Below are 15,638 nucleotides of genomic sequence, written 5' to 3' on the forward strand. Positions count from 1 at the left end.
TTCCAATTTGGATGCCCTTTATGTCCTTCTCTTTTCTGATTGCTCTAGCTAGGACTTCCAGTACTATGTCAAATAACAGTGGTGAGAGTGGGCATCCCCGTTATGTTCTAAATGTCAGAGGAAAGGCTTTCAGTTTTTCCCATTTGGTAAGATACTAGCTGTGGGTCTACCATACATGCCTTTTATTATGCTGAAGGCATTCCTTCTATCCTCTGTTCTGTGGGTGTTTTTATTATGAAGTGATGTTAGATTTTATCAAATGCTATTTCAACATCAATTGAAATGATCATATGTTTTTCTTCCTTCATTCTGTTCATATGAAGTATCACATTGATTGATTCTTAAACCATCAATATCTTACATATATTGAGCCATTCTTGCATCCTGAGGATAAACCCCTATTGGTCGTTATGAATGATCTTTCCAATGCATTGTTCAACTCGGTTTGCTAGCATTTTGTTGAGGATTTTTATATCAATATTCATCAGAGATATTGACCTGTAGTTTTCTTTTTTGGATGTGTCTTATGCTGGGTTTCATATCAGAGTAACTGGCCTTGTAGAATTAGATTAGAAGTATTCCCTCCTCCTTTAGTTTACAGAATAGTTTGAGTAGGACTGGTGTTACTTCTTAAATGTTTGGTAAAATTCATCAGTGAAGCCATGGGGTCCCAGGCTTTTCTTTACTGGGAGAATTTTTATTATGGCTTCTATCTCATTTCTTGTTGTTGGTCTGTTCAGGTTTTGTATTTGTTCCTGGGTTAATTTGTATGTGTCTAGGAATTTTTCCATTTCTTCTAGATTTTTCCAATTTATTGGCATATAGCTGCTCATAGTAGCCACTAATGATCCTTTGGATTATTGCAATATCAGTTGTAATATCTCCTTTTTCATTCCTGATTTTATTTATGTGGATCTTCCTTCTTTTTTAAAAAATATCTGGCTAAAGGTTTGTACGGAATTTTTATTAACTTTTCAAAAAAAACTTTTTGTTTTATTGACCTTTTGTATTATTTTTATTTCAATTTCATTTATTTCTTTTCTGATCTTTATTATTTATTTTCTTCTACTAATTTTTAGTTCAGTTTGCTCCTGCTTTTCTAGTTCTTTAAGATGGATCATTAGATTGTTTAAAGTTTTCCTATTTATTTTTTATGTAGGCAGTTATAGCTATAAAAGTCCCTCTTAGTACTGCTTTTGCTGTATTCCATAAGTTTGATATGTTGTGTTTCCATCATTATTTGTTTCTACAAATTTTCAACTTTCTTCTCAAATTCTACACTGACCCACTGGTCATTCAGGAGCATAGGGTTTAATTTCCATGTATTTATATAGTTTCCATAATTCTTTCTTATTATTTTCTAGTTTTATTCCATTGTGGTCAGAGAAGATGCTTGATATAACTTCAGTTTTCAAAAATGATTTATGACTTGTTTTGTGACCTAACATGTGGTATATCCTTGAGAATGTTCCACATGCTGAGGGAAAAAAAAGTGTATTCTGCAACCACTGTATGAAACGTTCTGCAAATACATATTATATCCATTTGTTCAATAGTGCAGATTAAGTCCAATGTGTCTTTGTTGATTTTCTGCCTGGAAGATGTGTCCAGTGCTGAAAGTGGGATTTTGAAGTTGCCAGTTATTTTTGTATTGGGGCCGATCTCTCTCTCTCTCTTTTATTATTATTATTATTATTATTATTACACTTTAAGTTCTGGAATGCATGTGCAGAACATGAAGGTTTGTTACATAGGTATACACGTGCCATGGTGGTTTGCTGTACTCATCAAACCATCATCCACATTAGGTATTTCTCCTAATGCTATCCCTCCCCTAGCCCCTCACCTCCCAACAGGCCCCAGTGTGTGATGTTCCCCTCCCTGTGTCCATCTGTTCTCATTGTTCAACTCCAACCCATGAGTGAGAACATGCAGTGTTTGGTTTTCTGCTCCTGTGTTAGTTTGCTGAGAATGATGGTTTACAGCTTCATCCATGACCCTGCAAAGGACATGAACTCATCCTTTTTCAAGTATTCATAGTATTCCATGGTGTATATGTGCCACATTTTCTTTATCCAGTCTATCATTGATATGCATTTGGGTTGGTTCCAAGTCTTCACTAATGTGAACAGTGCTGCAATAAACATACTTGTGCATGGCTATTTATAGTAGAAAGATTTATAATCCTTTGGGTATGTACCCAGTAATGGGATTGCTGAGTCAAATGGCACTTCTGGTTCTAGATCCTTGAGGAATTACCACACTGTCTTCCACAATAATTGAACTAATTTACAGTCCCATCAACAGTGTAAAAGCATTCCTATTTCTCCACATCCTCTCCAGCATCTGTGGTTTCCTATCGTTTTAGTGATCACCATTATAACTGGCATGAGATGGTATCTCAATTGTGGTTTTGATTTGCATTTCTCTAATGGCCAGTAATGATGAGTTTTTATTTAATATGTTTGTTGGCCACACAAATGTCTTCTTTTGAGAAGTGTATATTCATATCCTTCCCCCACTTTTGGATGGGGTTGTTTTTTCTTGTAAATTTGTTTAAGCTCCTTGTAGATTCTGGATATTAGCCCTTTGACAGATGGATAGATTGCAAAAATTTTCTCCCATTCTGTAGGTTGCCTGTTCACTCTGATAGTTTTTTTTTTTTTTTTTTTTTTTTTTGCTGTGCAGAAGCTCTTTAGTTTCATTAGATCCCATTTGCCAATTTTGGCTTTTGCTGTCATTGCTTTGGTGTGTTACTCATGAAGTCTTTGCCCATGCCTATATCCTGAATGGTACTGACCTAGGATTTCCTCTAAGGTTTTTATGGTTTTAAATGTTACATTTAAGTCTTTAATCTATCTTGAGTTAATTTTTGTATAAAGTGTAAGGAAAGGGTCTGGTTTCAGTTTTCTGCATATGGCTAGCCAGTTTTCACAACACCATTTATTAAATAGGGAATCCTTTCCCCATTTCTTGTTTTTGTCAGGTTTGTCAAAGATCAGACATTTTTAGATATGTGGTGTTATTTCTGAGGCCTCTGTTCTGTTCCATTGGTCTATATATCTGTTTTGGTACCAGTACCACGCTGTATTGGTTACTGTATCCTTGTAGTATTAGTTTGAAGTCAGTTAGCATGATGCCTCCAGCTGTGTTCTTTTTGCTTAGGATTGTCTTGGCTATATGGGCTCTTCTTTAGTTCCATATGAAATTTAAAGTAGTTTTTTTATAATTCTGTGAAGAAAGTCAATGGGAGTTTGATGGGGATAGCATTGAATCTATAAATTACTTTGGGCAGTATGGCCATTTTCACGATAGTGATTCTTCCTATCCGTGAGCACAGAATGTTTTTCCATTTGTTTGTGTTCTCTCCGATTTCCTTGAGCAGTGATTTGTAGTTCACCTTGAAGAGGTCCTGCACATCCCTTGTTAGCTGTATTCCTAGGTATTTTAACCTCTTTGTAGCTATTGTGAATGGGAGTTCACTCGTGATTTGGCTCTCTGTCTATTGTTCATGTACAGGAATGCTTCTGATTTTTGCACATTGATTTTGTATCCTGATACTTTGCTGAAGTTGCTAATCAGCTTAAAGAGATTTGGGGCTGAGATGATGGGGGATTCTATACAATCATGTCATCTGCAAATAGAGACAATTTGACCTCCTCTCTTCCTATTTGAATACCCTTTATTTCTTTCTCTTGCCTGATTGCCCTGGCTAGAACTTCCAACACTATGTTGAATAGGAGTGGTGAGAGAGGGCATCCTTGTCTTGTGCTGGTTCTCAAAGGGAATGCTTCCAGCTTTTGCCCATTCAGTATAATATTGGCTGTGGGATTTTCATAATTAACTCTTATTATTTTGAGATACATTCCATCAATACCTAGTTTATTGAAAGTTTTTATCATGAAGGGGTGTTGGATTTTATTTAAGGCCTATTCTGCACCTGTTGAAATAATCATGTGATTTCTGTCATTCGTTCTATTTATGTGATGGAATATGTTTATTGATTTCCATATGTTGAACAGCCTTGCATGCCAGGGATGAAGCCATCTTGGTCATAGTGGATAAGCTTTTTGATGTGCTGCTGGATTCGGTTTGCCAGTATTTTATTGGGGATTTTCACATCAATGTTCATCAGGGATAGTGGCCTGAAATTTTCTTTTCTGTGTGTGTCTATGCAAGGTTTTGGTATCAGGATGATGATGGTGGCTTCATAAAATGAGTTAGGGAGGTGTCCCTCTTTTTCTATTGTTTGGGATACTTTCAGAAGGAATGGTAACAGCTCCTCTTTGTACCTCTGGTAGAATTCAGCTGTGAATCCATCTGGTCCTGGGCTTTGTTTTTTGGTTGGTAGGCTATTAATTACTGCCTCGATTTCAGAACTTGTTATTGGTCTATTTAGGGATTTAACTTCTTCCTGGTTTAGTCTGGAGAGGGTGTATGTGTCCAGGAATTTATCCATTTCTCCTGGATTTTCTAACTTATTTGCATAGAGGTGTTTATAGTATTCTCTTACAGTAGTTTGTATTTCTCTGAGATCAGTGGTGATATTAACTTTTATCATTTTTTACTGTCTATTTGATTCTTCTCTCTTTTCTTCTTCATTAGTCTGGCTAGCAGTCTATCTATTTTGTTGATCTTTTCAAAAAACCAGCTCCTGGATTCATTGATTTTGTGAAGGCTTTTTCGTGTCTCTATCTCCGTTAGTTATGCTCTGATGTTAGTTTTTTCTTGTCTTCTGCTAGCTTTTGAATTTGTTTGCTCTTACTTCTCTACTTCTTTTTATTGTGATGCTAGGGTATCAATTTCAGATCTTTCCTGCTTTCTCCTGTGGGCATTTAGTGCTATAAATTTCAATCTAAACACTGCTTTAGCTGTGTCTCAGAGATTCTGGTACATTGTGTCTTTTTTCTCATTGGTTTGAAATAACTTATTTATTTCTGCCTTAATTTTGTTATTTACCCAGTAGTCATTCAGGAGCAGATGGTTCAGTTTCCATGTAGTTGTGCGGTTTTGAGTGAGTTTCTTAATCCTGAGTTTTAATTTGATTGCTCTGTGTTCTGAGAGTCTGTTTGTTATAATTTCCATTCTTTTGCATTTGCTAAGGAGTGTTTTACTTCGAATTACGTGGTCAATTTTAGAATAGGTGCAATGTGGTGCTGAGAAGAATGTATATTTTGTTAGTTTGGGGTGGAGAGTTCTGTAGATGTCTATTAGGTCTGCTTGGTCCAGAGCTGAGTTCAAGTCCTGAATATCCTTATTAATTTTCTGTCTAATATTGACAGTGGGGTGTTAAAGTCTCCTACTACTATTGCATGGGAGTCTAAGTGTCTTTGTAAGTCACTAAGAACTTGCTTTGTGAACCTGGGTGCTCCTGTATTGGGTGCATATATATTTAGGATAGTTAGCTCCTCTTGTTGCATTGATCCCTTTGCCATTATGTAATGCCCTTCTTTGTCCTTTTTGATCTTTGTTGGTTTAAAGTCTGTCTTATCAGAGACTAGGATTGCAACCCCTGCTTTTTTTTTTTTCTTTCCATTTGCTTGGCAAATATTCCTTCATCTCTTTATTTTGAGCCTATGTGTGTCTTTGCCAATGAGATATGTCTCCTGAATACAGGATACCAATGGGTCTTTACTCTTTATCCAATTTGCCAGTATGTGTCTTTTATTTGGGGCATTTAGCCCATTTGCATTTAAGGTTAATATTGTTATGTGTGAGTTTGTTCCTCTCATTATGATGCTAGCTGGTTATTTTTCCTGTTACTTGATGCAGTTTCTTCATAGTGTCAATGTTCTTTACAATTTGGCATGTTTTTGCAGTGGCTGGTACTGGTTTTTCCTTTCCATATTTAGTGCTCCCTTCAGGAGCTTTTGTAAGGAAGGCCGGGTGGTGACAAAATCTCTCAGCATTTGCTTGTCTGTAAAGCATTTTATTTCTCCTTTGCTTATGAAGCTTAGGTTGGCTGGATATGAAATTCTGGGTTGAAAATTATTTAAGAATGTTGAATATTGTCCCCCACTCTCTTCTGGTTTCTAGGGTTTCTGCAGAGAGATGTGCTGTTAGTCTAATGGGTTTCCCTTTGTGGGTAACCCAACCTTTCTCTCTGGCTGCCGTTAACATTTTTTCCTTCATTTCAATCTTGGTGAATCTGACAATTATGTGTCTTGGGGTTGCTCTTCTAGAGGAGTATCTTTGTGGTGTTCTCTGTATTTCCTGAATTTGAATGTCAGCCTGTCTTGCTAGGTTGGGGAAGTTCTCCTGAATAATGTCATGAAGAGTGTTTTCCAACTTGGTTCTCTTCTCCCGCCGCTTTCAGGTACACCAATCAAATGTAGGTTTGGTCTTTTCATATAGTCCCATATTTCTTGAAGGCTTTGTGCAATCCTTTTCTTTTTTCTCTAATCTTTTCTTCACACTTTGTTCCATTAAGTTGATTTTCAATCTCTGATATCCTTTCTTCTGCTTGATAGATTGGGCTATCGATACTTGTGTATGCTTTACTAAGTTCTTGTGCTGTGTTTTTCAGCTCCATCAGGTCATTTATGTTCTTCTCTAAACTGGTTATTCCAGTTAGAAATTCCTCTAACCCTTTTTCTAAGCTTTTTTCAAGGTTCTTAGCTTCCTTGCATTGGGTTAGAAAATGCTCCTTTGGCTCAGAGGAATTTGTTGTTACCCACCTTCTGAAGTTTACTTCTGTCAATTTGTCAAACTCATTCTCCATCCACTTTTGTTCTCTTGCTGGCCAGAAGCTGTGAGCCTTTGGAGGAGAAGAGGCATTCTGGTTTTTGGAATTTTCAGCCTATTTGTACTGGTTTTTCCTCATCTTTGTGGAATTATCTACCTTTGGTATTGGATGTTGGTGACCTTCAGATGGGGTTTCTGTGTGGACATCCTTTTTGTTGATGTTGATGCTATTCCTTTCTGTTTGTTTGTTTTCCTTCTAACAGTCAGGCCTCTCTGCTGCAGGTCTGCTGGAGTTTGCTGGAGGTCTACTCGAGACCTCATTTTTGTGGGTATCACCAGTGGAGGCTACAGAATAGCAAAGATTACTGCCTGTTCCTTCCTCTGGAAGCTTCGTCCCAGAGGGGCACTCACCAGATTACAGTCAGAGCTCTCCTGTATGAGGCATCTGTTGACCCCTGTTGGGAGGTGTCTCCCAGTCAGGAGGCAGGGAGGTTAGGGACCCATTTGAGGTGGCCATCTGTCCCTTAGCAGAGCTCAAGCTCTGTTCTGGGTGATCTGCTGCTCTCTTCAGAGCTCACAGCCAGGAACGCTTGAGTCTGCTGAAGCTGCCCACTGCCACCCCTTCCCCCAGGTGCCCTGTCCCAGGGAAATGGGAGTTTTATCTATAAGCCTCTGACTGGGGCTGCTGCCTTTCTTTCAGAGATGGCTTGCCAAGAGAGGAGGAATCTAGACAGGTAGTCTGGCTGCAGCAGCTTTGCCAAGCTGCAGTGGGCTTTGCCCAGTTTGAATTTCTTCCTAGTGGCTTCGTTTACACTGTGAGGGGAAAACTGCCTACTCAAGCCTTAGTAATGGCAGACGCCCCTCCCCACACCAAGCTCAAGCATCCCAGGTTGACTTGCTGTGCCTGGCAGCGAGAATTGCTGTGCTGACAGCAAGAATTTCAAGCCAGTGGATCTTAGCTTGCTGGGCTCTGTGGGGGTGGGTTCCACTGAGCAAGACCACTTGGCTCCCTGCCTTCCACCCCATTTCCAGGGGAGTGAATGGCTCTGTCTCACTGGTGTTCCAGGTGTCACTGGGGTATGAAAAAAAAAAAAAACTGCAGCTAGTTCAGTATCTGCACAAACAGCCGCCTGTTTTGTGCTTGAAAGCCAGGGCCCTGGTGGTGTAGGCACCCGAGGGAATCTCCTGGTCTGTGGGTTGAGAAGATCATAGGAAAAGCATAGTATCTGGGCCAGAATGCACTGTTCCTCACGGCACAGTCCCTCATGGCTTCCCTTGGCTAGGGGAGGGAGTTCCCCGACCCCCTGTGCTTCCTGGGTGAGGTGTCGCACCACCCTGCTTCGGTTTCCCCTTTGTGGGCTGCACCCACTGTCTAAGCAGTCCCGGTGAGATGAGCTGGCTATCTCAGTTGGAAATGCAATAATTACACACCTTCTGTGCTGATCTCTTTGGGAGCTGCAAACAAGAGCTGTTCCAATTCGAACATCTTGCAGCCACACCAAGCCAACTATCCTCTCTCTTTAGCTCTAATAATATTTGCTTTAGGTATCTGGGTACTCCAGTGGTGGGTGCATATATATTTAAATTCTTATATCCTCTTGCTGAATTGACCCCATTAACATTATGTAGTGACCTTCTTTGTGTCTTATAGTTTTTGTGTTGAAATCTATTTTTTCTGACATATGTGTAGTGACTCCTGTTCTTTTTTTGGTTTCCATTGGCACATAGTATATCTTTTCTTATGTCTTTATTTTCAGTACATATTTGTCTTTATAGGTGAAGTGTGTTTCTTGTAGGCAACAGATCAGTGGGCCTTGTTTATTCATCCACTCATTCAGTCTGTGTCTTTTGACTGGAGAGTTTAGTCTATTTACATACAATGTTATTACTACTTACATCTGCTATTTTGTTATTTGTTTTCTGATTGTTTCATGGTATTCTCCTTCTTTCTTTCCTTCCTGTTATCTTTCATTGAACATAATTTTCTCTGGTGATATAATTTAGTTTCTTGCTTTTTATTTTTTGTGTATCCATTGTACGATTTTTGGTTTGAAGTTACCATGGTGCTTGCAAATACTATCTTATAACTCATTATTTTAACCTCACAACAACTGAACACTGTTTGTGTAAATAAACAAACCAACAAAAAGGAAACTAATAAAAGCTCTCTGCCTTAATTTCTTGCTTCTAAATTTATTTTTGTTTCTATTTATATCTTATTGTACTGTGTTTTGAAAAGTTGTTGTTGTAGTTATTTTTTATTGGTTTATCATTTAGTAGAAATGATATAAGTTTAGTGACTCAATCTTTTTTGTTTGCATTGGCACATATAATATATTTTTATTTTTTTATTTTCAGTACATGTGTGTCTTTATAGGTGAGGTATGTTTCTTGTAGGCAACAGATCACTTTATATGGAAAATGCAATTTTCCCCCAAACTAATATAATTACTTTCTGTTCATGGTTTACAAAATGACCGATATTTCCCTTCTATCCCTTTGTACAATATGTGTATCTAGCAGAAAAGTTCTTAGCTCTGGCTATGGGCACACAGAAACTTCTGATAGATGATTGCATTCACATGTTTATTTACCTTCCCCAGAATAAATTGTGGGACTGGAAGTACCTGTATTAATCACAGGACAGATACTCAAGAAGCTCTGATCCTCTTGAGCTTCACATTTATGAGCAAAAAACGAACAGAGTGGTTTTCTAATAAAATTTTTGGTGAATCTAAAGATATGGCTCCCATTACTAACATTGTAAAAGGAAATAAACCTCATACCTATATCCAGGAAAATTTCCACTCTGTTGAACTAGGGCTCACTCAGAGAGCAGTCAAAAGTGTAGTACTGGCAGCAAAAGCCTTCCTTTCTCAAACTCACAGCCCAGAAGCTGAGTTTTGAAGAAAGAATGGGTTCTACATCATTTAGTAGAAATGATAAACCCATCAAAAATAGTAACTACAACTTATTATTTTTTATTGGTTTACCATTTAATAGAAATTATGAACTAATTTCTACCCAGTTTTTTAATAGAAATGGTGAACTCATTTCTACTAACTGTGGTTAGTGTTATAACAGTATGTGTACTTACTATTACCAGTGAGTTTTCTAGCTTCAGGTGATTGCTTACTAATGTTTTTTCATTCTGATTAAAATACTCCCTTTAGCATTTCTTATAGGACAGAACTAGTTTTGATGAAGTCCTTCAGTGTTTGTTTGTCAGCTAGTCTTTATTTCTCCTTCATGTTTGAAGAATTTTTTTTGTATCTAGGGTAAAAGCTTTTTTTTTTTTTTTTCTTTTTGTTAGCTCTTTATGTCATGTCACTCTCTTCTGGCTTTTGAGTTTCCACTGAAAACTCTGCTGCTAGATGTATTGGTTCTCCATTGTATGTTATTTTTTTTTCTTGCTGCTTTTCAGATCCTTTCCTCATTCTTGACCTTTGGGAGTTTGACTACTAAATGCCTTGAGGTAATCTTTGAGTTAAATCTGCTTGGTGTTCTATAACCTTCTTGTACTTGTATATTGATAACTGTCTCTAGGTTTGGGAATTTCTGTATTTTTATTCCTTTGAATGAACTTTCTAACCCTATCCTACCTGCTCTTTAAGGCCAATAACTTGCCCTTTTGAGGCTATTTTCTAGGTCCTGTAGGTGTGCTTCACTTTTTAAAATTCATTTTCCATTTCCTCTGTGTAATTTCAAATAGCATGTCTGCAAGCTCATTGTTTCTTCTGCTTGATTCATTGTGCTAAGGATTCCAAGGCATTCTTCAGTATACCAATTGCATTTTTCAGCTACAGAATTTCTGCTTGATTCTTTTTAGTTATTTCAATCTCTGTCAAATTTATCGGATAAAATTCTGAATTCCTTCTCTGCGTTATTCTGAATTTCTTTGAGTTGTCTCAACATATCTATTTTGAATTCTCTGTCTGCAAAGTCACATATCTCTGCTTCTCCAGGATTGGTTGCTAGTGCCTTATTTAGTTTATTTGGTAAAGTCATGTTTTTGTGGTCGGTATTGATGCTGGTAGATGTTCTTCAGTATCTGGGCATTGAAGAATTAGTTATTTATTATAGTCTTCACTGTCTGTGATTATTTCTTTCTGTCCTTCTTGGGAACGCTTTTCAGATATTTGAAAGGATTTGGGTATTGTGATCTAAGGTATATCGCTTTAGGAGGCACCTGAAGGCCAGTGACACTGTGGTTCCTGAAGACTTGTAGATGGTCTTGAACAAGATTAGGGAAAATTATCTGGCTTACCATGCAGAGACTCTTGTTGTCTTCCCTTACTTTCTCCCAAGCAAACAGTATCTCTTTCCCTCTGTTCTGAGCCGTCTAAAGCTGGGGTTGGAATGACACAAACACCCCTGTGGTCACCACCACTATGACATGCTAGGTGAGACCTGAAGCCAGCACAGCACTGGGTCTCACCAACGACCTGCTGTAACCACTCCCTGGCTACTGCCTATGTTTGGTCAAGACCCTAGGACTCTACAATAAGCTGGTGGCAAAGCCATTCATGTCTGTGTTCTTCCCTTCAGCATAGTGAGGTCCCCCAAGTCCTGGGTGGGTTGAGAGATGCTGTCTTGGAGTCAGGGACTAGGGTACAAAACCTTAGAGGTCTACGTGGTGTTCTATTGTACTGTGGCTAACTGGCACTCAAATCACAAAACACAGTTCTTCCCTCTCATCCTTCCCCTTTCCAAAGGCAGAAGAGTCTCATTCTGTAGCCACCACCACCCCAGGCCACACGGACTACGTCTAGGCTACCGCTGATGTTTCCTTAAGGTTCAAGGTCTTTTCAGTCAACTTGTGGTGAATGCTGCCTGCCCTAGATCTCACCCTTTAAGGGCTTTGGGCTCCCCTCTGGCCCAGGGCTGGTCCAGAAATGCCATCCAAGGGTCAAGTCCTGTAATTAGGGACCTCAAAGGCCCACTTGGTGCTCTATACCTCTATGGCCACGATCCTACCTTAGGTGCAAGGCAAAGTCCCCTTTACTTTTTTCTCTGCTTTTCTCAAGCAGAAGGAGTTCTGTCCCATAGCCATCACAGTTGGTAATGAGCTGAGTCTCATCTGAAGCCAGCAAATCTCGGAGGTTGACCCGGAACCTTTTGTGTAGTACCTAGATATCACTGCTGATTATTCAGGGCTCAAGGGATCTTCACTTAGCAGGTGATAAATGTTGCCAGGAATATTTCCTTTCCTTCAAGGCATTGGGTTCTCTCCTGGCTCCCGGCATGTCTAGAAATGTCATCTGGGAGACAGGACTTAGAACAGGGTCCTTAGAACACAAGTTTGACCGGTGCCCTATACTGCTTTGACTGAGCTGGTATCCAAGATGCAAGACACAGTCCTCCCCACTCTTCTCTCTCCTATTCTCAAGTAGAAGAAAGGAGTCTCTTTTGTGCAGCCTGGGGTTAGGAGTAGGGTTTTGTCAGCACCTTTTTGGCTGCCCCAGCTGGTGTCTCAGCTTGTTGTATACCACTCCATTCCACTGTCTCTTGGCCTAGTTCAGCACTAGGACTCACCTCAGAGTTGCAGTCTTTATGGCTTAGACTGCCTTTCATGTTTACTTGGAGACACAGCACTGTAGGTCTTGGTGGAAGGTTTGCAGCAACTCAAGTTCAGACAACTGCTGGGATCTGCAATTCCCCTCTGGCTAGAGCTGGCTTAAATGCTCCCTCCATGGGCAGGTGTCACCTAAGTTTGGTGTGGTTTTCCTATCTGCTCCAACAGAACAGCACTGAGTTCAATGCCTAACAATTGCTGTGATCTCCCTCTCCCAGTGCCCAGGGATGCTCTCTGTGCTAGGCAGCTGCTACCAGTGGTTAAAAGAGGGCTGGCATCAGTAATTCAGGACTGTTTTTCCTGTCTCTTTAGTGTCTCAGCAATATGAAGTTAAAATCGGGTACTATGAGTGCTCGCCTAATTTTTTGGTTCTTATGAAGGTGTATTTTTCTGCGTAGGTAGTTGAGTTGGTATCCTCGTGGATGAGGGGATGATCAGTGAAGCCTTCTATTCTGCCATCTTGCTCTGCCTCTGAATCTATTTTCATAGATTTTGCTCTCAAATTGTTTAGCTCAGTGATCACTACATTATTCTTTCGAAAGTCTGCCTTAGCCACATGTCTTTGCTTCTGAAACCTATAATTGCTTCACATTGCCTGTTAACATAAAGACTTCTCAGACAGTCATCTTCCTTCATTTGAGCTCCTACTTCTCAGTCCCAGTATTCAACATGAGCCTTACCCAACCGAAGCCTACTCCAGTGGTTTCCAAAATGTGACTAGCAGCTTAACACCATCTGGAAATTTTTTGGAAATGAAAATTCCAAGATCCGACTTCAGACCTACTGTGTCAGAAACTCTGGGAATGGTGCCTAGTAATCAGTGTTTAACAATTCCAGGTGATTTTGATGGGTGCTTAAGCACACTAAAGTTTGAGAATCATTGCTCTAACCCCTGAATGTACAACATATGCTCTGATTTAAGTAATTTCTTCAGCCTATTTCATTAACTCTCCCCATATTATCACCAATTGCAATATTTCCTAAACTTTATTGATTTTTCATACATTTTTCAAGTCCCCATTAACCTGTATTGTAATTTTCTTTAAATGTTTTCTAAATCTGCACATATTTTATGCTAATTTACATTAAATTTATTTAAAAATGAAGTATATCAATAACAATAAAATCAGTAGTTCTGGCAATAAATAAAAAGTAATTATAAAACTAAATATAACAACCAGGGATTATAGATATCAGAGTGGGATATAGAAGGGTGAATGTAGTTATCAAGGTGTTAAACAAAGGACTTTTGTTTTGATAGAACTATTCTGTATCTTGACTATGGTGGTAAATATGCAAATCTACACATATGATAACATTGTATAGAACTAAATACACATATGCACACACACACAAGTAAAACCAGGAAAATCTCAATAAAATAGGTGGATTATATCAATATCAGTATTCTGATTTTGATATTCTGGTATATTTTTGTAAGATATTGCCACTGGAGAAAACTGGGAGAAAAGGTACACAGGATCTCTGTATTATTAATATTGAAATATTACACTATTTCAGAAACAATACAGATATGTCAGCAGCACCAGTGTTAAGTGAAAACATATGGACCAGATAATTATTGGGCTGTCAATCTACAGAAATTGTAAAGGTTCAAATGAGGGATGATCTCTGGGTAGACAAAAGGAGGTTATGTAGGTGAATCCAACACATGCACATATATAGGTACACAACTCATCAGAATTTTTGTGGTGGGAGAGAAAAATCAAATCTGATTAAGGTAGAAGGTATAATTGGTAATGAACAGTACTTTTGCTAATTATCTTTACTGTCCTCCCCTGAAGTATAGTGAACAGAGACCAAGTGAGCCAATATCTTGTGTCATATGGCTATAGAACAATAAAACGGGAAAATAAAGTAACATGTATTCCGTTTTGTTCATTCCCTTGACGATTTAAAATCTGATAGGAACACATTCATTGATTCCTGGCCTTTGGAAGGTTTATGGATATGTAGAGTGTGGAGTGTTAGGCAACTATGCAAAGCAAAGGACCTCTGTGTGTTTCCTGCATTTGGCTGCCTGTGAGAATTTTCTAAGGGAGTCCCCACAAACGCTGCCAGGAAAGAAAGCAGCATAGATTTTTGTAATTAAAAGAGCCCCTTGTTTTAGGAAGCATGTCAATGAAGCCCTTGGTTTAAATTCTATTTAAACAACTACCTTGTAATTTGGAATGCTTATCAGGAACTATGTGTCATTAAGAAGCACAATGTGACTTTGTAAAGGATCCATTTTAGAAATTACATTCCATTCTCTACTTGTCTTTTCCCGGAGAAGACCCGAATGTTTAGGAGGGAAGTTACTTTACTTCTTGAATTCTGCTCCTGTGTTTATTATTAGGTGTGAGTAAAAGTTTCATTCTTTTTTTTTAAAAATACATTAAAACATTCCTAGATCTACCAATTAAAATACCAATTCTAAGTTTTCAAACAAATATTTACTAATTGTTAGAAGGACAGTTGGTTTAACAGAATTAGGAACTTAGAGAAATGCTGTATTAATTTATTATATTTTTCAAGTTTAAATAAAACTTGATAAATGTGACATAGATGACTATTATTGACATACACACACGGACACATATAATCAGATCTATATCTATGCTTTTGTCCTGATCTTCTAAATTAGCTTCACTTGTCTGTGTTTCTCTTCCTTAGTCAAGATTAACAAATAGTATTAACCTTTCATGCAACCCCTTTCTAAAATAACACAGAAAACTGGGCAAAACCATATTTTTCCAACCACAGTCATTTCTGTCACGTTTTTGACCCAGATAACAAATTCTATTTCTGACTCTTTACCTAATCCCTATTTCAGTATAATCATGTATTGAAAACCAGAATTTAGTATGTATATTCAGTAGTATTGAATATATATATATGTGTGTGTATACAAATATAAAATTATATATATACATATTTTTAAGACTTTTGTGAGACAACAGAAATAAAATAATAGGCAACATAGAAAAACTATTCTATTTGCCATTAAAATAGCCTCCAGACTTAGAAACAGGTCAAACGTCCCCTTTTATAACAATAGTTAGTAATAGGGAGTAATAGTAATAGGGAGATGAAAGAGACAGATCATCATGTCTTCCTTCACCTTTGGCTATATTCCTAGTAGAATGTCTTGATGCTACGTAGGAACTAGCTCCTCTGCTCAACTTTTTAAATTCTGATTTGACAGAAATACAACAAATGTTAAAATATCCCAAGAACATTAGTTTTATAAACATGGATTCTACTATTCTCTAAAACATTATTTAACTAAATCATAAACCCTAAGAAATTATTTTGAAGGCCTGTTATTAAATATATATGTGTGTGTGTATACATATATATATATAGAGAGAGAAAT

Source organism: Pan troglodytes, chromosome 6 (genome assembly GCF_028858775.2).
Source record: "Pan troglodytes isolate AG18354 chromosome 6, NHGRI_mPanTro3-v2.0_pri, whole genome shotgun sequence".
Classification (NCBI taxonomy): Eukaryota; Metazoa; Chordata; class Mammalia; order Primates; family Hominidae; genus Pan; species Pan troglodytes.